Source organism: Cupressus sempervirens, chromosome 8 (assembly GCF_028749045.1).
Source record: "Cupressus sempervirens isolate cs-2001-9-10 chromosome 8, ASM2874904v1, whole genome shotgun sequence".
In the NCBI taxonomy this organism is placed as follows: Eukaryota; Viridiplantae; Streptophyta; class Pinopsida; order Cupressales; family Cupressaceae; genus Cupressus; species Cupressus sempervirens.
In genome coordinates, this window is record NC_143125.1 from 547482791 (window position 1) to 547506515 (window position 23725).

Here is a 23725-nt window from a genome sequence, read left to right on the forward strand (position 1 = left end):
GTCCCCTATTACATTGAGATTCATGAATTTATAGCTATTCTAGAATAACCAACCTTTTGGGTTTGTAACTACCTAAAAAGTTAGGATTTGGACATTGGGAATGCATTTCACAACCAATTCAAAAACTTTGGTTACAATAAGTGACACATGTCACTTTCCACCACAATGAAAGACTAAAATGCTGACCTCCTTGAGTTAGCTTTCCATCTTCATCTTCTTTTTTTTATCATCACTTCACCACCATAGCACATGCTTTCTTTTTTAATAACAATTTTGGATTCTTTTGACAATTATATGTGATCTTACCAATTCTATTGACCTATGCCTTTATCACTTCCATATATCATGAGGCTTCATCCATATACTTTGTGTCTTTGATCAAAGGTTTTGAAAACTACACATGTTTTACACATAGCAGAGGCATTTTCCCAAACATGTCATTGTCATTATTTGTGCATCAAGGTTTGAATATGGGAATTGCATCAAATAGCTCACTACATTGCCTTTCTCAATGCTTATCCTCTTATCACTATAGTTACTTTAATATATTAGCGACATCCCCATTTATGGCATGAAAATATGATCAATAACTCAATATTTACTTTTGAGTCTCTCATATTTGAGTTCAATACTATGTTCCATATTGAGTTGTATAGATTTTGAGGAATGGTATGCAAGTTTGATGCCTTTCACATACTCATGCTTTAGCTATGTCCCACTCCTTTCTTGAAATGATATTTTATTCATCCCTACAACCACTCTCTTCTACACATTGTAACTAAGGTATTTGGTCAATATCTTGATGTGCATCTCCACTGATTATTGGAAAATGATTTGGCATAGGTTCTACATTGTACACGCATGTCCATTTGAATGAAACTATAGTCTCACCTTGGGAATTTAGTCAAATAGTTAATGTGCATGGTTCATGGTCAAGCTGAGAATAGAAAACTTAGATCAAATAGCTCTTGTGAAGGCTACAGATGGGTGAGGAGTAGTAGGCACTCAGTCAAGTAGATCACATGCCTGTAGATATACATATTTTTATCGTGCACTATTACCTACAACTGCTTCTTCATGATTTGTATGGTCTATTCATAACAACCTATGATGCATATCAACTAGTTGATGATCTCATATTGGTGGCCTAAGTTGTCACTTGACAACCATCTATGGTTTCAAGTGATCATTCACTTTGAATATGGCTTGTACGCTCTTGAATATTCCTTACACGCATACAACCATTATGAAACACAAGTATCATTGAATTATCTCTTTGTTGCTTGGAATCTTATCTCCCATGACATGGCACACCATGGGTTAGAGATTAAAAATTCTATCAAATAGTTAATGTGTCTTATCATTTTTTCTATATGAATACCATGGGCTGCAGATAGGGCTAGAGTCATTGCTTGTGCCACCCGAGATTTCAAACTCATTCACTGAAGGCTTTGAAACTTTCATCTATGCATGACGAGGCTAGAGGGAAGATGTTAGCATTCTATCAAATACTAAATGCTTTGTTTCTTGTTGAAAAATCTACAGACTTCAATGCTGATAGAAAAGACTTCCATCAAAGTAAAGGAGATGACTATTGTAATGTTGAATGGTCAAGGTCTAAGTTAAAAGTTGTGATTCCCTTTCTTTCATCAAAAATCAAAATCCTCTTTATGAAGTATCATGCACATGTGAATTTCTATCAAAAAAAATTATGTACCTTTGTAATTGACATGTCCATACCTTTTTATTTGGCACTGATTATAGTTTGGGCCAGGGCTTCATTAGACCCCCTCATATGCCTTCCTTACTTCTAAATTCTCTATATATGGCTGGAATGTCTAACAATCTTCTCCCTCCTTTTATTACTTTGATGGATATCTATGCTCTGATTGAACCTTCTCATTTTGATGCAGGTGGGGAGAGTATTTGGGATGTAATTTCCAAGTAATGGTATTGTCTGATGCATCGAGTAATCTTCATGCTTTATATCAGTACCAAACCCAAGTCTATAGGAGAATTCCATCAAACAATTAATGTGCTTCTTCTATGCTCCCATGCCATACATGCAGGTATATTTATGGGTATCTCCATGTTAGGAAAAGATGTGGAGTTAATTTTATGGGAGCTATATGCATTTGTCACTCTTTTCAAACTTTGAAGGCTCTCTATCAAATAATTATTAATCCCTTGCACATTGAATGTCATTTCATTTTCTTGGAAATAAGAGTTTGGGTATCTCCAAGTTAAGATTAGGGCAAAAAGTTTGAGTATGTAGAGAGAGAGTATGTTTAGTACCAAGAGAGAGAAGATTTTAGTATGGGGAGAGAGAAAGGTTTTAGTACATAGAGAGAGGTAGTACATATTGAGAGATGATTTTGAATATTTGGGAATTAACCCCCCCCCCCCCCCCCCTCTCTCTCTCTCTCCAAAATTAATTTTAGCTAACTCTCGAAGTAAAATATCTAGGTAATAGGACTGAGATTGCCTTTGGACTGACACCCCCTTCAAATGGAGATTGCATTCATATCGAGATACCCTTTGGCCAAGATAACTTTCAGATGAAGATCCCCTTCATATTGAGTTTTCCTTCAGACCAAAATAGCCTTCACCTTCAGACTGAGATCCCCTTCAAATTGAGATTTTCTTTGGACTGACATCCCCTTTGGATTGAGATTCCCTTCAACCCGAGATACCCTTTGACAAAGATACCCTTCAAACAAAGATTCCCTTTGGATTGAGATTGCCTATGGACTGAGATAGCCTTTGGACCAAAATCCCCTAAAGACAAAGATAGCCTTTGGTCAAGATTGTCTTTGATCAAAATTTCCTTCAAGTCGAGATCACCTTCAAATAGAGATTGTCTTTAGGACATTACAGTCCTTTAGACAAAGTTTTCCCTTAGGCCGAGATCATCTTCAAAACATTATAGTGGTATCAAAGCTAGTGATTATGCCAGCCTATTAGGACAATTGAGAGTTTGGACTCACTAGTACAAAAACAATAATATATTACTAAATAAACTACTAAAAATCATAGATATATGACCAATTTTGATCACATGGCCATTGCTAGTTTATTGCTAGTCATTAATATCTCAACTAAATTTATGACTAAACTATTTTAATCATAAATTTGGTCATTGATTATTATTAAATAGTACCTTATTTGGTTTTTTATTCGGTGGTTTATTTGGTAATTTATTTGGTAATTGAGTGTTATTAAGTAGTAGTTTATTTGGTAGTATATTTGATAGTATATTTGGTAGCTGATTTGGTAGTATATTTGGTAGTTTATTTGGTAATTTATTTGGTAGTTGATTTGGTAGTTAATTTGGTAGGTTATATAGTAGTTTATTTGGTGGTTTATTTAGTCATATTAGGACATGGTGGGATTGAACCACCATCCTCCTACTCATAAAGTAGGTGCTCTTCCATTGAGCTAGTACCCTTCAAAGAATAATGAATTTTTTTTATCAATGTTGCATAGATATGGTTGTTTCTAACCCCTTTATTTATGTTTCCACACAAAAATTAAGTGTCTTCATTGTAAATTAGCTAGTTAATCCTTTTGAAAATATTTTTCTAAACATATATTATGTTGACAAATAATGGCTTTTAAAATGATTACAATAATAGTATAATGTATAATGTCCAACATACCATCTATGCAATAATAATGTAATATCCCTTTTTAGTTTAAGCCCCCAAAAATATTTTTCACTGTGCTCTTGATTACAAACCTTTCAATTACATAGGGAACACAATTATATATAGATATCTATACAACGTAATAAATTTAATTAGTTTATTATTTATGAACTTAAATACAAACCATTTCCAAAGTCCAAATTTTTTTTGAAGTGAATTGAGATGTCCTAATGTTGTCCCATAAAGTGATCAATGACTATACATTATAGCTGATTGAACAATTTTCCTATGCAATAGTTGGTTAGATGGTTTTTAACAAGGGCTACAATATATGATATTTGAATGTTATTTTTCAGCTTAGATTCTATTGCTACAAGAAATATTTGCTAGTTTAGATCTTCGGTATTGATAAAATTGATATTTTATGAAAACCAAATGCATTCCTAAATTCAAAATGATTTTGAACTCTTTTAAATTAAATAAAGGATAACTAAAGGAAATAATTACACATAAGTGTGCACTATACTACATAGTTGAATGCGCTCCTTCTTGTCAAATAAAACTAATATGCAATAGTCAATTCTCTTATACACATATACGTTACCCATAATAGTCACTACAATATTTGAATTCAAACTCTTGACCCGTCTATAGTAAATAGAAATCAAAATGAAATCAGATTTACAAGTGCATCAAAAGAGAACATTTGATAGTAGAAATTTATGAAGAACTTGACATAACTACTATTACTTTATGTACTATTCTTAAGACTTTCCATGGGTTTTTCATTTGCAAATAGACATGGCCACTATTTGATTTACCCTTATTTGTGTGTGTTAGGGTTTTGTCTAAAAATCCTTATAACAACTATGCAAGAAAGTTGTGATCATGCATTAAAATAGAGGACAACTATTAATATTTTATGTTGAGGCCATGACTAAATTTTGCAGTAAAGATGAAACTCACTAAAGAAAGTTTGACTGTAGGATAGAAAATTACAAAAATTTCCAAACAATATAAGTTTATACTTAGAGAATCCAAAATGCAAGTATAGCCAACTATAAAATGTTAGCCAAGTAGATCTAAACCTGGGCTAGATAAATTATTTCAAAAATTTAATCTAAATCTCACCTGGATAAAAAAAAATTTATGCTTTCATTTTAATCATTTTGGATGCTTCCACATATAGGTGTGAAATTAGAATGCACTCTTATAGAACCATCTTCCTCAGTCATACATCCTCAGTAATATAAAAGAAACAATTACCTATGTTTGGCTACGACATAGCCAAATGATGATTGAAATGAAGTACTTTTTATTCTTCTAAAAGTTTATTTCTCAGATAACCAAATGGTTTCCTCTATTGACAATATGGACTGACTAGCTAAGCCCCATTATTTCTTATGTTTAACATAATATTGAAACATTCCTTAAATTGTGATTTTGAGAAAAGGTGAACATAGCATATCAATTCGAATTGACAAAAAATATGTAATATGTTGGCACTCCATGCTAGCACACAACGCCCAACATGCTGCCTTCAACAACTTGTACCATTGACACACAACTTTTTGTATTTTTGTTTGTTGAAGGTTCAACTTTCACCTAGCCTTCTTGATTAAGAACCTTCTTTATTTTAGACACTTACAATTTCTATGATTCAATACAATACACACTCTTAAACTTCCTCTTATCATGGAAATGAAAGAAAGAGTAAGATGAGTTGGACTTTACAAATTTTTTAGAAAATATTTTGAGCATAGACTAAAGACTGATGGTGTTTATTGACTTCAAGATAAAATGTTATTGCCTACATAAAGAAGAAGTATTAGTGTCATCTAGCAGATAGGATCATGTGACAAGTATTTTTTTTCTCCTCCTTGCATTAGACACCCATGATAGAAGAATCTTTAAATAGTATTCATAAATAACATTTAGTAAAGTCAAAATTAGGATGACGTGTTGGAATAGTTATAGGACATGACTATAAATCATGAGGGATTTTCTTGCGCAGGTTCAAATCTTGCCATCTAGTTTGAATTTTATTTTTTTTGGATCAAAAATTTCAAATTAAATTATCCTAGTAAGAAATTCAATGAATGCAACCTAAAGGTTGTAATAGAATTTTAGATCATTTTCTTGAGTGCACATTGATTAGCACTAAGGTCCATTTTGGAAATATTGATTTAAAAATCATGTGTAGAAAGATCTCATGCAAATTAGTCATTTGAGACAAATTTCTAGTTTATCTGCATAGTTTTGCACTTTCCTAAAATGACAATGGAGAGCTGAATTGATTGAAATTCAACATAAGCTAATATAGTGTCTTTACTTGATTCTTGGAATGACAACTATATGTATGAGCTTGAGGTATTTTCACAAAGTCCTATTATCATAAAAAGTTGGTTTTATTATAAACTCACTTGAACATGTTACTAGTTCCATTCTACATAGGTACTGAAAAGTAAACTTTATATATGGTTAAGAATTCAAAGATACCACACAACTTGATACATGTAGAAAAATAATATATGTTTAGAATTTGAGCGAAAAGGAATAGATATTTTTCCAAATATCTAAAATCCATGGCAAAGATGAAAAAATAGCCTCACAGTCTTTTAGATAAATGATAGAAGCTACATGTACCTAAAAGTCAGGCATGCTGTGTGAATAAAATTAATATATAAAAGCGATTCATGAATAAATTTCTTACTGAAGGTACTTGTTGTTTTCTATGAACTAATTAATGTTGGCTACCCATTCTCACAAAATGACTTTAATGATCTACCAAACTATACTATTCTCTTGATCTAGTTTCCCATGAGGATTTTATTGATATTTCTAGAGAGTAGAAGTTGTCCCAACTTCAAACCTTACTAGTTACAATTGTAGATGCAGTTATGCTTTGCTACAATTATAAAAATGATCTACTAATTGAATCAAAGATAGATATCTTAAATGGATCTATCCAAGCAATGTTGAGAGACACTAATCTCAAGTTATATTATTTACTTAAGAGTGATTTAGTTTAAATTTATTTACTACATACATGCATAGATACGTTAGTTTTAATTTTTGTTTAAGATTTATTCTATTTGATTTAATATTGTTTACTTATTTTAATTTTGGTCGTAATGATATTTTAATTTCAGTTTTGAAAAATCCATTTTCATGACATCATATGCTTTTCCCATGTTTCCATTATAGATTACAACTCTTCACATAGTAATTGTTGTTGTTTTTTTGTTTTGCTAAATCTGAAGTCTAAACTAGATGGTTTTCAATTAGGCTTGAATAGGGAGATATTTTACTAATAACACAAGTAGGTTTGTCTCTCTATTATTGATCAAATTTTTATTTCCTTCCTTATCTATCATCTACTTTTTTCAAGACCCTCTAAGGAATTACAATCTACAACTTTTTTTAGGGAATACTTGATTAGTTTGTGTACCATTAGATGAGCAAGAAAGGATGCTTCTAGCGGTATACATTTTTTTGTGGGAAAAGAATACATGCTTCCATTTCATTCCAAAAATATGTGTTTTTCTTGTAACCATTAATTGATGATAAGCTCTAATGATAATATTCTACTTGGTGCACATATGCGATTGGTTTTTCATCATTGGAATAATCTTTTTTTCCATAGGGGTCCATGAAAGATGTTATAGCTTTAGTAGCTCTATGGTTAACTTGCATGGAAATAGTATTACTTTCTTTAATGATCAACTTAGGTGGTTTAGTTGAAATTTATTTAGCATAAGTTTATTAGTGTCTTGTAAAACATTTTCTATCTATTGAGGAGTTATCTACTAAATAAAGCACAATTTTAGATTTGCAAATTGTAGAACTAGATGATTGTTGCTACTTCTCAGTTTTAGTTTAGATCATCTAATAATAGATTTTGTGAACATTATTGTAGAAAGCTTTGCATACAAGGTTTATAATTTTCGTAGAGAGAATTGCTTCCATTGTTAGTAAAGATAAATTGTTTATTGGTTTGTTGACAAAATCCTCTTAGGTCATAGTGGCGCACATGAGAAATCAGATTTGTAACAAAAAACCTTCTTGTAGAACTTGGTTAGCATTAGAGGTCGTGTACACTTGGAGGTGGCCTGGAGGTAGTGCCACATAATTTCTTTTTTCATTCTTATGTGAATGTGCTAAAAGGAGTCTTGAATATCTTGTATGGATGATGGTGAATTCTATGACTAATGTTTTGTTTTTAGGTGCATTGAAATACAATATTTCAAGTATATTCTACCCACCAAATGTTTGGGTTTCTTGTGAAGATCAAGCAGATAAAATTAAGGAGCCATTCTTGTGTGCTTTAATAATGTTGTTAATAGTGTTTTTCAAGGATTGTAGCATCTAGAATAGTGGATATGCTTCAATAATACTACAACATCATATCTTGAAGGAGGAGTTCTTGATCATATATACAAATACTTATTTAAAATTTTACCTCATATTTTAAATATCCTTGCTCCAATAGTGTGGAAGAGAACTATGGAGTTGGAGGATTGCAAAAAAGTCTTTCCCATGCTGGAAAAGATGAAAGAAACATCGAAAAAGGTTGTATGCAAATGGTTAGAGAGAGCTATTTCTAGACCACCTCTCATTTTATGCCAGAAGGGTTAGTTGGGTAAATAGAAACATCTCCATATAAATAAACTATGATTTTTTGTGGTTCCATTTATGAAATCAGGGCATGTCAATGATTTTTGATAGCTATACCTATAACTAGTTTGTATAATGGTACCAATCTTCTATTTTCTATCAACTTAACTACCAATATGTTTGTCTTGTAGATGTGGAAGATTGGGTAAATATGGTAGTGTCTTGTTTTCCACTCCATTATGTGGGAGGAGTGTGTGTACTAACCACAACATCTTTAGCTAACATAAGTAATGAGAAAATAAAATTGAATTTTTGGTTTGTTCTAGAAGTAAGCTTAGAAAGCTATATCTAAATATCATGCATGTGCAGTTGAGTATTGAGCTTCATTATAAAAATCACTAGATGCATTTACTTACTGGGAACCAACCACTTAATTGTGCCTGAATAAATTAATGGAAATTGCTATTGTATATTATTGGTAAGAATTTAGAGATGATGATTGGGCATTTGTGCTTGCTCAACTGTAAAAGTGGCTAGATGTAGTTATTAGCTTGATGGAAGATTTAGCAAAGGGTGTTAACAATGTCATGAAGATAAAAAATCCTCATACAAGTTTAGAAATTGATGGTACACTAAAAAGTATAGAAAATGTGATTCAAAGTTCAAAGATTAGTTTTGTGGAACTTACTGAAATATTTATCTTCATTTTCTCTCTGCTTCGTGGACTTCACAATTTAGATGAAGAAGGATTAAACTCCTCAAAGCTTGTGAATTGGAGAAAAGAAGAAGCACAAGAATTTGAAAATATACTTCAGCTTTTCTTTGCAATAGACATAGATGAGTCAATTTCATCAAGTTCTTATGCAGGAAAGAAAGTTGGAGCCATTGTAGCACTATTACATCACTGTAATACTTATTTTTTGGAATGTGTAGCTAATCTTGTGGTTGATGCTCCATCTGGAGTGAAGGAAGTAGTAGTGCATGCAATTGATTTGTGGGGGCTAAGTAAAGGAGAAAAAAGTGCTTTATATGAGATTCTTTTTTTAGTTGATCCTATTCTAGTTTTGCAATTGGAAGCATATCATTTTATTTGAAGTGATTCAATTCAATTGCTTACAGTGACAAAAGGAGTTCGTAGTGCCTAGTTAGGGAAAAGCATCATTGAAAATGAAGAGGCTGGTCAAACTACACACATGAATTCATCATTAGATGAATCACTTGCCATTAGGGAGGAAATTTCTTGTGTCCTCCAGACATCTTTGATTGATCTTCTTGGTAGTAATTTTACTAGGCTTATTCGGGTAATATGGCACACTATTTTTGCACCAAATTCTTAAACTTCAACTACAAGGATGGTTTTATCAAAATTAAGACTCCTACTTTGATTTTTTAATGGAATTAGAGTTGTAGTCCATGTATCTTATGTTGGATACAACTATCCAATTGTGTGTTGTCTTTGATGTTACACAAATTTCATACAAGTCATCTGTTAGCACTTACCAAGCTCAATTGGTTTGCAAGTAGTTTTATAGTGTTTACCAAGCATTCTCAAACTTTACCTTGTGTAGATAGTTGTTACCAAGATTTTAAGGTTAGCAAAGGAAATTTAGCATCTATCGAGCTCACTCAGTCATCAAAAGAAAATGTGGCAGAAAATAGTTCTTACCGAGCTCTCATGGTCAACAAAGGAAATTCAGTTCTTACCAAGCTCACATGGTCAGTAAAGGAAATTTAGTTCTTACCAAGCTCACATGGTCAGCAAAGGAAATTTAGTTCTTATCGAGCTCACATGGTCAGTGAAGGAAATTCAGTTCTTACCAAGCTCACATGGTCAACTTAGGAAATTATTTTTGAAGTAGTGTTTACCGAGCAGAGTCAGCCAGGAAAGGAATTTGTTAATTTATGATTTAATGCTTAATTGTTTTAAGTATTATTTCTAGCTGACTATGGTAATGATTATAGGTGATTGTAACTTATAATTGAGTTGAATTGATAATCTAAATGGTATATATGAGAGGTCAAGTTGTGAATTTTAAGTGTGATGAATTTGATGTGATATGAATGTGGAGGTGGACTGATTATTGCAAGAGTGAATTTTGAAGGATGATCAGAGATCATTAAGGAGCAATAGAACTATATCTGATCAAGGAGGATCTAATGGTGTAGAATAGAGATCTGTAATCAAAAAATTCAGTTGCATCTTATTTAGATCATTTCATTGTTACTTTCTAACCATTGTAACAATAATTCCTAAATCTCTTAAAATATTTGGTCTAATAACCATTTGGTAAATCCTCTAACAAGGTGGATAGTTCCATTGAATTGTTCTAAAGAGCTCTAACAAGGCCACTCCTAGTAGGGTGAATAAATCCTCTAACAGGGTCACACCTAATAGTGTGTTTTGTAACCTTTAATAGGGTTGGCTCCTAATAGGGCTCACTTTAGAAGAGTGAAAATTGGTAGCTAGTTACTTGGTGGTTTTTCCCATATTGGGTTTCCACATTAAATCTAGTGTCTCTTATGTTCATGTTATTTACTTTTGCATGCATGTTAATAATTATGAATGCTTAAAGATTAGTAACAAGTTAATCTACCGAGTTATAGCATTTTTGTGAATATTTACCAAGTGACAGCAGTAAGTAACTTGTTTGACATCTAAGGGATTTGTGGATTTGTTTTTTTTTGGTAACTGATTCACCCTCGCCCCCCTCTCAGTTACTCCATCTAGATTTCCAACAATTAGTATTAGAGCTTTTGGTGCTTACAGGAAAAGATTTCAAAGACCTAAGCTAAATATTAGGATGTCTTACAAGAGAGAAATTCTAAGACTTAATAGGGAAAACTTCTCAGCATGGTAGGGATTGATGAGACTTCATCTAGCTTCTATTGGTGATACAAGGTTGAAGTACCTTGATGCAAAATATGTACAACCTATTGGCACATTATCTATCAATGATATTGCTGAAAAGAAGACTCACAACAACATGATGATAGATATTGCATTTTCCTTAAGTTATGAAGAATTTGATGATATCAAGGATTTCAAAACTACTTTTGAAATGTGAAACAAGTTGAAAGAAATGTATGGAGGTGATGATAATGTGAGAAGAGCCAAAGAAAAATATTTGAGAGGTCAATTTGATCAAATGAGGATGAGAGAGGATGAAAATATTTCAAAATATGTTGAAAGAGTCAAAGCAAGTGTTAGTGCAATCAAAGCTTCTGGAGGAGATATCAAAGAGGAAATAGTTATAAGTAAAGTTCTTAGAACACTACTTCCCATTCATGCAATCAAAGTTTCTGCAATTCAAGAAAGAAGATGTGAAGCAAATCATAAGATAAATTTAGAAGCCATAGTTGGAAGATTGACTGCATTCGAGCTAGATAACTATGATAATTATGTTCCAACTACCAAGAACATTGAATTAGCATTTGAAGCCAAGCTTTCACTCAAGGAGAAAGGCAAGAAGATAAAGGATTCTCAGTTAGATAGTGAAGAAGAATTAGAACAAAGTTTAGACAATGATTTTGAGGTGGTTGAAGCTTTGCTAGCAAGGAAATATTCAAGAGGCAAAGGGAAATACAAAGGTAAGGTTCCTCTAATCTATTTTTCTTGTGAAGAAATTGGACATATTGCTACTAGGTGCCCAAATAAGCAGAACAAGGATGAGAAGAAAGGTCACAAGTGCAATGGCAAGAAAGACTTCAAATCATTCAAGGAAAAAGGTAGGAAAACATGTTTCATGGCTAAGGACTCTAATGATTTTGATGATAAAGAAGAAGATCAAATTGTTTACATTGCTATAAAAGATGAGTCTAATAATGATGAGTAAATGTCACTTATTTCTGATGTGAGCAAAAATGATTCATGGATCATAGATAGTGGTTGTTCTCATCACATGACTGGTGATAAAACTAAGTTTGAACATTTTGAAGACTATGATGGTGGCAGTGTGAGATTTGGTAATAATGAACATTGTTGCATAAAAGGAAAAGGAAGAATCTCACTAACAAAGAACTTGTATGTGATAATGCATATTGGGTAGAAGGACTAAAACACAATCTATTGAGTGTGGTACAACTACTCAATAATGAATTCAAAGTGGAATTCATGCATGGAAAAGAAAGAATGCTAGATGGCAAAGGAAAGCTGATTGGATCAAGCACTTAAACAAAAGGTAACTTGTTTTATCTTGAACTTGGTGAATGTTCATGCTTTATTGCTCAAGTTAAAGAAAGTTGGTTATGAGATAGGAGGTTGAGTCATGTAAACTTTGATGACTTGGTGAAAATAAGTAAATTCAAGAAAGTAAGAGGCATTCCTAACATAAAGAAAATTGAGGTTGGTCTATGCAAGAATTGTCAAATTGGCAAGATGGGAAAGACTAGTTTTAAAAGTATGAACTATCAGTCTGAAGAAGTTTTAATAATTGTGCATACTAATTTGTGTGGACCTATTGGAATTGAAAGCTATACTGGTGAAAAATTATTCATTCTTTTTGTTGATGATTACTCAAGAATGATGACTGTCATGTATGTAAGAGAGAAATTAGAAGCATTTGAGAAGTTTAAATGGTATTTGGCTAGAGTAGAGAAGGAAATAGGCAAATGACTAAAATGCTTGAGGTCAGATAGAAGTGGTGAATTCATTTCACATTAATTCAATAAATTTTGTATTGAAAAGGAATCAAAAGATAGGTTTCAGCACCTAGAAGTCTTGAGCAAAATGGAATAGTTGAAAGAAGGAACAAATCTATCATGGACTATGCAAGAATCTTAATGACTAAAAAGAGAATTGCTATCAAATACTAGAAGGAATCTATCAGCACCACCATTCATACCTTGAACCGAGTATAACTAAAGAAGGACTCATTCAAAACCTCCTATGATTTATTGTAGTGCCTAACCTTGTTCACATCTTTTCTAGACATTGTTTCTATCATTATCAGACTATGTTAGACTAGCTTACGCTGATGGATTAGTGGTATTGTTTTGAGACTATCAGACATTATGTTATGGATTCAGTTGGTACATGATGAGATCATTTAGACTTTACATTTCATGTATGCATGATGATCATTATATTGCTTTTAGTTATTGTTGATGATTAGTTAGATGGCTTAGCATTATATATATTGTATGTACATGCATGGTTTTTCCACAGGTTGCAGGTACCAGGTATTGACTTCCTTGAATTGCCAGGATGAGCGTACCCTATTATACTATCTCAATGATAAGAGAAGGGAGATAAATTCTCAAGTCCAAATCCAAAACCCTTAAACCATTTTTTCTAATGAGGTAGGACAAGTATCTGGATATTTTACCCATCGAATGTGTCGGATGACATATTTCGTGATTTTTAACCCTTTAGACTGATTTTGTGTGAATTTCTCTATGATGAGTTTTCATATTTTATCTTGGAGGTCTATGGTGAATTTTATATTAATTAAGTCTTAATAAATATATTTAATTAATTATTTGAGAAAATTAATATAAAATATCATGATCTTTGATATTTTGATTATATTTAATTAAATGAGGATTAATTGAGAATTAAATAAAAGAAAATTAGAAATTAAAATTAATAATAATTATAAATAATAATAAAAGTAATAAATAAATAATAATAAAAGTTATAAAAATTAAAATGAAAGTTATAAAAATTTAAATAGAAATTATATAAAAAGTAAATTGGAGTTATAAGCTTGCCTAGGAGTTAACGCACCTTTCAATTTCTCATATGACAACAACATGAGGGTTAGTGCATCAATTAAGCACATGGTGTCTACAACCTTATGACTCATCTAGAAGGTTGGAAAAGACACATGCTTAGTTGGTGACACCTTCTAGCTATTTCTAGAGACATTCCAGGTGTTTCTTGAGAGCTCTTTATATTTAGGCATTCCTAGAAGCTTAGACATAGCATTTGGAGAGCATTTTGGAGCATTGGAGGACTTGGGAACTCTGAAGAAGGGAGGAGCTTGCTCTGCGGGTTTTCTGAGGAAGAGCAAATTAGCATCAGAATCTGGGTAGATTCTTGTGATTTTATGCTATTTCCACATCTTGCATTCCCTATCTTCTTCATGTCTTCCATATGTCTTTTGAAGATTTTTCCTACTTTGGTTGTATATATTCTCAACACGGGGCTAGGGTTTAATTATAGCCAAATCCATTGGATGATTTATTGAATAAATTTTGAGATCAAAAGTTTATAGGAAAATTCTGAAAATTGGAATCTTTAAATAGATTGTGTATATGCTCATTGTAAAATGTACATGCTTATATTTTCGTATTTGCATGCATGCATACATACATACATACATACATACATACATACATACATACATACATATATATATATATATATATATATATATATATATATATATATATATGCTGTGATACTTAATTAAATTCTACAAATATATATATATAAATACACACACACACACACACACACACACACACACACACACACACACACACACACATATATGCATATATATATATTGAATAATCGTATTTTATAAACCGCAGTGATGAAACTTTATTTCAATTTCAAATTGCAAATCACATCAATGGGGAAATGTTTTATTAAAACGTTATTTAAAAATTTATATACACTACGAATTGGGTACGCAGTACCATACCCCATGGGTCGCAGAAGCCTGCTGTCATAGGACTACGATGATAGGGGTACACTGTACCCGCTATCAGCATAGTACCTGTAGCCGCAGGTACTGCATACCACGGCGGGGGAGATTATTGTTATATATGTTTGTGTAATATGGGATGGCAATCGATATTGTTAATTCAATTTCTTTTATATTTCATTTTTATAAAATGTTATTATTATATAATATAATATATGTATATTTGTATATATATATATATATATGTATATATATATATATGTAAATATGTATATATATATATGTATATATATATATGTAAATATGTATATATATATATATATGTATATATATATATATGTATATATATATATATATATATATATATATATATATATATATATATATATATATATATATATATATATATATATATATATATATATATATATATATATATACATATATATATATATATATATATATATATAAGTATATGTATATTAGTTATTAATAATTATTGTATTTAAAAAGATTTGTATAGATGGATCATTCTGTAAAAGATAAATGATTCAAAATATGAATAATAATTTATCAATTAAAATGTAGAGATATTAATAATTAACTTAATTAAATTTAGTTTAATTAAGGTTAATTATTAGGATGTGTTATAAGTTAAAGTTTTGAAATATGCAAATGGTTCATTCATTGGGAATGTCATTTTCAATAAAGTTTATATAAACAAAATATTAGATCATTGAGTCTAATGGTTTTGGGAGAGAAACTTTTATCTATCAAACAAATACATGGGTTAGGTAAAACGTGAAATTTCTCCACTTGATATCTAAAATTGGAAAACGTAAACTGAAAACTTTCACATTTAATTCAAGTATGTAAATTTAGCAAAACCAAAACATGTGTTTGCATTGTGTATTCTTTATGCTATTGTTTTGGGTTTTGGGTTGACTAGTATTGACCAGTTATAGGACGTCTACCAAAGGCTTGGGGGTTATGTGATTATGATGTCATGATGTTTTAATCTTGATCTTTATAAACCAAACCATGGTTATGTGATGAAATTCTCTATGTATTGGTTGTAATTACTGATTGTTATAGTTGAGATTCTTATGTATGAGACACTTGACTTAACCATTTTTGGTCATCGATCAGTTATCCTTGGTTATTTTCTAGTCACCATGATGCGACTGAAATGTGGATTTATTCTTGATGATGTCATGTTGTGACATGTTTTTGACTCAACCATTTTGGAGTCTTCGATCAGTATGATTGAGATATATTTTGGTTATTGAGAACCAATGGATATTTTTGATTATTAGTGATACTTCAGTTGCCAATAGAGAGCTGTTGTGATCATGATTTTCTATGGATGCTTGCTCATGGAGATTTGATGCTTTTATGCATATTTGATGATTTTATTATGGATTATCTTTTGTGATTTTGAGATTTATGATTCCATGAGCTTAGGGTAGGATATCTGCATGTAGTGTCAAGAAGTGGCTTGCAATGGGGGCTGGGGCCCTAAGAGGCTACCAGGGTAACTCATTGTAAGTTGGATTAATAAGTGAAAATATTCACACCTAATACTAACTGAATGAACCTAAAAAGATAAGTGTTTTTTTCTCGCCCATGCCTTGAGTGCTTGTATAGACTAGGATGGGAGTAGAGAGAATGCATGGTTGCGACCTTGCATTCCATATTATGCCTTGTTAGTATGAGAGGATACTAGTGGCCGCATGAGATCAGTATGGACCCGTGGAGTTTAGCTAACTTCTAGGGTAACTTGTACATGATAAATGCGATGACACTTTCCCGCTTGCATAGTAGGTTTCTACATGTCATTGTGTACCTCTGGGATTAGATGTCGATTTTTGTGTTTGGAACCTTTGAGTTAGTATACTTTTAGGATTCCTGGACTTATAGAGATTTGTGCTATGTGTTTTGGATAGCCTATTTGGGACTTGAGATTATCTCCTTAGCATGGTGGGAGTGGACCACTTAGGTACCATGCAGTCGGATGGTAGTGTTTTTCCACTCTTACATTTGAGATTTATTGAGACATCGTGGCTGATGCATCCTTCATGATGGTGGATATGTATCCTTTCATTGATGATTAGCATATGTTAGATGATGTTATCTTATGCTTTTATTTTCATGTTAGATTACTTTCTGCATATGATATAGTATATGTTAGGAGTGACATTCCTACTATGTTAATATCGATGATCTCTTCGGTGATTTGGAATGTTATGCATGGAGGGATGGCTAGGATCCACGATGGTCTAATGATGCTATTAATAGTTGGAAGGAACTGTGTACTTAGTTTATTATGTTTGATCTTTATGCTGGATGTATATGACTTCTATGATGATGTATCATGTGTATCATGTGATTATCTTTACTTTGATGTATCATGGATTAGAATAGGATGATGTACCTTATTCTACATATGTATATTCTTTTGAACTTATCATACCCTATGGCATGTACAGTGGATGATTGAGCAATTGAAATGTAATGTATAAACATTGGACTTATCATTATTATTTCATGTGGTTGTTGTACTAGATGGATTCATGTATGTTAGTTGATTTAGATGTAATTTAACATTAAGGGATCCTTAAAGAATGTAACCAGTTGTGTATGTCATGTTTACTTTTAGATGGACATTGATATTGCTTCTGTTATGGTGCATAAGTTATATGTGGTATTTACTTTCATGTTTTAAAAAAAAATGTTACCAAACTTAGGGAAATTCTAGGTTAATTCTTTGGATCCCTTGGTAGGGCATTACATTTATGGTATAGCTACAAGAAAATGTTACATTTTGAAAGAATCTAGAAAAGGTAAGTTTGATGCGAAGGGTGATGAAGGAATATTTTTGGGATATTCTTGCAAGAGTAAAGCATATAGATGTTTGAATTTGTCTACTCACAAAGTCATAGAAAGTGCAATGTGAAAGTTGATGAGTTTGCAGAAAGAACTGAAGAAGAAAGTAAGAAAGAGCTTGAAGATTATAGAAGATTTATTTTTATTGACACATTACCAAATACATTTGTCAACAAAAGGATAGTACCTACCGAGCCCAACATAACTATCGAGTTGTAGGAAGCTTAAATCAAACTATAGGAACCTGAGTCACATTTTGATGCTACCGAGCCAATGTCTACTAATTTTGAAGGACTCAAGCAGTAGATAGAATAGTCAAAACTTGAAGCTGAAGTGCAAGAGGATGAAAATGAAAAGTGTTTAATAAGAAAAGAACCTATATTAGCTAAGTATGTCAAGAGGCATCATGCACCAGATCAGATCATTGGAGATAAATTTAAAGGAACTATGACAAGAAGTAAGTTGAAAGGTACTTTTTTACTTGCTGATTTTGAACCTAGAAGTGTAAAAGATCCATTAGAAAATGAAAGTTTGATTGAGGCTATGGATGAAGAGATAGAGCAGATAGAGAAAAACAAAACATGGACTTTTGTAACTAGGCCTAAAGACAAAAATGTGATTGGAACTAAGTGGGCATTCAAAAACAAGTTAATTGAAGATGGTAAGGTGTCAAGAAACAAAGCTACACTGGCATGCAAAGGATACTCTCAAGAAGAAGGAATAGACTATGGAGAAATTGTTGCTCCCGTTGCAATATTGGAAGGTGTTAGGACCCTACTTGCATATGCAACATAAAAAGGATTCAAATTTTATTAGATGGATGTCAAGTCAGCATTTCTCAATGGTATACTAGATGAAGAGGTGTACATTGAACAGCCTGAAGGTTTTTTTGATCCAGACAAGAAGGACATGGTCTACAAATTACATAAAGCATTGTATGGTCTGAAACAAGCCCCTAGAGCATGGTATGAGAGATTGCATAACTATCTTATTCAGATTGGTTTTCAAAGAACTAATGATAATAGTAGCTTGTATATCAAGGAAGGACTAAATAATAAGATTGTTTTGGTAGAAATATTTGTAGATGATACTTTATTTACAAGAAATGATGATCAATGTAAAGAATTCTTAGAGAAAATGAACAAGAAATTTGAAATGTCAATGTTTGGTGAGATAAAATTCTTTGTTGGTCTTCCAATTCAATAGAATAAGAATGGTATCTACATCACTCAATCAAAATACATCAAGGAGATACTAAAAAAGTATGGTATGGAAGACTGCAAACTAGTTGGGACTCCTAAATGTACTAGATTGAAACTTACCAAGGATGATGAATCAAAGGAAGTAGATTAGACATTGTATAGATCTATGATTGGAATGTTGTAGTATGTAGTGCATACAAGACCTGATATTGCCCTTGCCATTGGTATTGTAGCAAGATTTTCAGAAAAACCAAGAGAAAATCACATGATGGCAATCAAAAGGATCATTAGATATTTGAAAGGCACTAAAGTTTATGGATTATGGTATAAACTTGGAGGAAATATGGATTTAAAAGTGTTTACTGATGCAAATTGGGCAGGAAACATTGATGACAGAAAGAGTACAAGTGGAGGAACTTTCTTTCTTGGAAAGAGGTTGGTTTCTTGGACAAGTAAAAAGAAAAATTGTACATCCCAGTCCACAACAGAGGCAAAATATGTTGTAGTAGTAGTAAATTGTTCTAATATTGTTTGGTTCAAATAATTATTGGAAGGCATGAAGGTAGAGATTAAAGAACTAGTTGTCATGTTTTGTGATAATACAAGTGCAATAAACATTTCAAAGAATCTAGTGATGCATTCCAAAACCAAGCATATTGCTATAAATTATCACTTTGTTAGAGAATTGGTGTAGGATAAGGAGATCAGATTGGAATATGTCCATAAAAAGGAACAAATTGCTAACATATTCATGAAGCCACTACCTAAGGATGCATTCTTGTATCTAAGAGGTAAGTTAGGGGTCATTCCCCTATTTGAAGCTCACTAAAATATAGTTTTAGTGATGCATCAATAGGAAAAGAGTTGAAGATCTATCAATTGATGCAACAAAGTAATGAAGACATTGCATATGAATCAGTACTTAAGGTACATTGAAATTCATTTGAGATGTTTTTTCTTTGGCATGTGTTGTCAAAGAGGGAGAGTTTACCATCATACCTTTCTAAAATTTGGAAGAAAGTGAGTTTATGCAAGAGGGAGAGATTACTATGAAAGAGGGAGAGTTTTTTTGCATATAACTAAAGTTTGAGGTGTAAAATTCTAGAGGGAGAAAACCTTCTACTAGAGAAAGTCTTGTTCTCAAATTTCATTATGCTATGACATGTTGTGTTGCCATCAATGCCAAAAAGGGAGATTGTTGGATACAATTATCCAATTGTGTGTTGTCTTTGATGTTACACAGATGTCATACAAGTCATCTATTAGCACTTATCGAGCTTAATTGGTTTGCAAGAAGATTTATAGTGTCTACCAAGCATTCTCAAACTTTACCTTATGCAGATAGTTGTTATCAAGCTTTCAAGATTAGCAAAAGAAATTAGTGTCTACTATGCTCACTCGGTCATCAAAAGAAAATGTGGTAGAACATAGTTCTTATCGAGCTCTCATGGTCAGCGAAGGAAATTTATTTCTTATTGAGCTCACATGGTTAGCAAAGGAAATTGAGTTCTTACTGAGCTCACATGGTCAGCAAAGGAAAGTTAGTTCTTACCGAGCTCACTCAGAAGCCAAAGGATTTCGCAAAATTTGCAATGTTAACTGAGTTGAGATGGTTAACTTAGGAAATTGTTTTTGAAGTAGTGTTTACCTAGTAGAGTTAGCCAGGAAACAATTTTTTTAATTTATGATTTAATGCTTAATTATTTTAAGTATTATTTCCAATTGACTATGGTAATGATTATAGGTGATTGTAACTTGTAGTTGAGTTGACTTGATAATCTGAATGATATATATGAGAGGTCAAGTTGCAAATTTTAAGTGTGATGAATCTGATGTGATATGAATATGGAGGTGGACTGATTATTGCGAGAGTGAATTTTGACGGATGATCAGAGATCATTGAGGAGCAGCAAAACTATATCTAATTAAGGAGGATCTAATGGTGTAGAATAGAGATCTGTAATTAGCAAAATTAGTTGCATCTTATTTAGGTCATTTCATTATTACTTTCTAACCATTGTAATAGTAATTCCTAAATCTCTTAATAGAGTTGGTCTAACAACCATTTGGTAAATCCTCTAACAAGGTGGATAGTTCCATTAAATTGTTCTAAAGAGCTCTCACAAGGCCACTCCTAGTAGGGTGAATAAATCCTCTAATAGGGTCACACCTAACAGTGTGTTTTGTAACCTTTAACAGGGTTGGCTCCTAATAGGGCTCACTTCAAAAGAGTGAAAATTGGTAGCTAGTTACTTGGTGGTTTTTCCCATATTGGGTTTCCATGTTAAATTTGGTGTCTCTTGTGTTCATGTTATTTACTTTTGCATGCATGTTAATAATTGTGAATGCTTAAAGATCAGTAACAAGTTAATCTACCGAGTTACAACATTTTTTTGAATGCTTACCAAGTGATAGTAGTAACTTGTTTGACATCTAAGGGATTTGTGGATTTGTTCTTTTGTGGTAATTGATTTACCCTCCCTCTTAGTTACTCCATCTACATTTCCAACATCTTATGTGTATTATATTTATTTAGGTACAATACCTATTGGCATAGTCATTATTCCCGACTCATCTTCAAGTTGTCCCTTTGTTATCAATAGCAAGAGAATGTATGGTACAATATGCACAAGATTTAGGAAGTACTTCAACATTATTAGATTGCCTATTTTAGCACATACCAATTAAGAAAAGCTCACCATCTAGCTCAAATAAATATAATACAACAAAAATTGAGGAAAATGGCCTTGCATCTATAGAAACACATTTTATTGCTACAAGTTCTTTATATTTTTCTATGGAGGCATTATGGCTAATTGATATAGATAAGATGTCTACTCTTTTTGATGTAGTTTATGGATTGATGCTTTGTGTTCTATCTACATATGCTCATGATTAGATTAATTTACAAGATTGCCTCATAGCAAGTTTTATATAAGGTTTCACTATAAAATGGTGTAGTCATAAACTACTTGATGATGAGTTTTTTAAAGTGTGCATATTTACTTGGATAGTTAAATAATCTAGATGGAATATGTAGAGGCATCTAAATTCCAAATTTGAGTATTTTTGTCTAGACAAGTAATGATCTGGGAGCCTTAAATTTTGATCTTGGATTGAGTTAATATGGATTTGAAGAGCTTAGTTAGGTCATATTACAAGTTTCAAATATTGAGAAGCTCCAAGCTTTTGTACTCATGCATATGAAATCAAAAAAATTGAAAATGATTGTAACATAGGGTGAAGTTAGAATCTTTGTAACATGGACTTGGTTTAATGTCACTAAAGTTGTTCTAGAAACTTTGGAAAAGAACTTGTTCATAAATTTCCTATGAATGTTTATGATTAGGCTCTTAGTGGTTGTGTAAATGCTTGAGAATATAGACTAATATATTTTAACTACTTTGGGTTTGTTAGCAAATACTAACTAATCTATTATTAACTAGCTATTGCAAATAAATAGTCATAACCAATTCCAATTGGTTCTTCAAATGATATTTATAAATGCTATCAAGAATGAAGTATGGTTATAGAAATTGATAAATATTCCATGCTACCGTATTGTAGACTAATACTATTTGACATTGAAGATTGAAGTTGTTACATATTGCAGATTAAATATAATATATATTCTAGATCAAATATCTTAATAGAGAACTATCCTACATTAACATGGTATTAGAGAAAAATCTGGGAGGGATAAAAGTTATAGTAGAATATTGACTCATATGTAGTGGTAGAAAAGGGGACTTCCTAGACAATTCAAACTATGATGGAGAACAATAATAAATATTACATATTCTGTTACACTATGGAAAGAGAATGGAAAAAGGCATGGAAAGAATGGAAGAGCCGGTCATATAATCTAGTGATAAGATGATGAAATACAAGTATTACATAGTGGAAAACACATTTAATTCCATTAGATTTGAGTAAAAAAGTGGAAGCATATCCACGAATATTATTGCTTTTCACCCATCAAGCCATGAGGTTCTCCTAGAGGATGTTTCTATTTGCATATATATATATATATATATATATATATATATATATATATATATATATATATATATATATATAAATAAAGATGTCAAATAGTCAAGCTAGATAGGTACATGTAGCTTATGTAGCTTGACTGTGTTACCTGTGAATTGAAACATAAGTTGGAGATGTGTTGACTGTGATCTAATGTCGCATGGAGGATTAGATTATTAGAGTGATTGGAGATGAATCATTGATACTCAAAAAGAGTTCCAATAATATGCACATAACCTGAACCGTGGTAAAAAGATGCAATTTTGATGGAGGATTTAAGCCTCATATATGTCATTGTCATATTGATAGTGGATTTATGATAAATACACACTTTGGGGGAAGACTCATTATAGATTCCACATGATATTTCAAGAAGACTATACAAGTAGTATTATTGCAGCTGGTGACCAAAACATGATTCTTCTACCCACATTTACTTACTAACCTTGATAGAAACAAAACAAAACAAACTTAAATTTCAAGTCTCTTTTAGAATCAAACTTATAATCAACTTTTAACACATATCTCCATCTTGAATAATATGTATATCAGAAATCTACCAAAATAATAAGAAAATATTTTTATATATGTAGTGATGAGAGAAAGCAAAACACAAGACAATATAAGGAAAGTAGTGATGAGAGAAAGAAAAACCTTTTCAATAAATCCAATCATATATTTTTTG

General features: G+C 31.8%; 1 pseudogene; it reads left to right on the forward strand.

Annotated features, from left to right (window-relative positions):
- The window catches only part of LOC149543621 (E3 ubiquitin-protein ligase listerin-like), a 35392-nt pseudogene extending 13365 nt beyond the window's left edge, over positions 1-22027 (forward strand).
- Positions 22028-23725: the final 1698 nt, after the last annotated feature.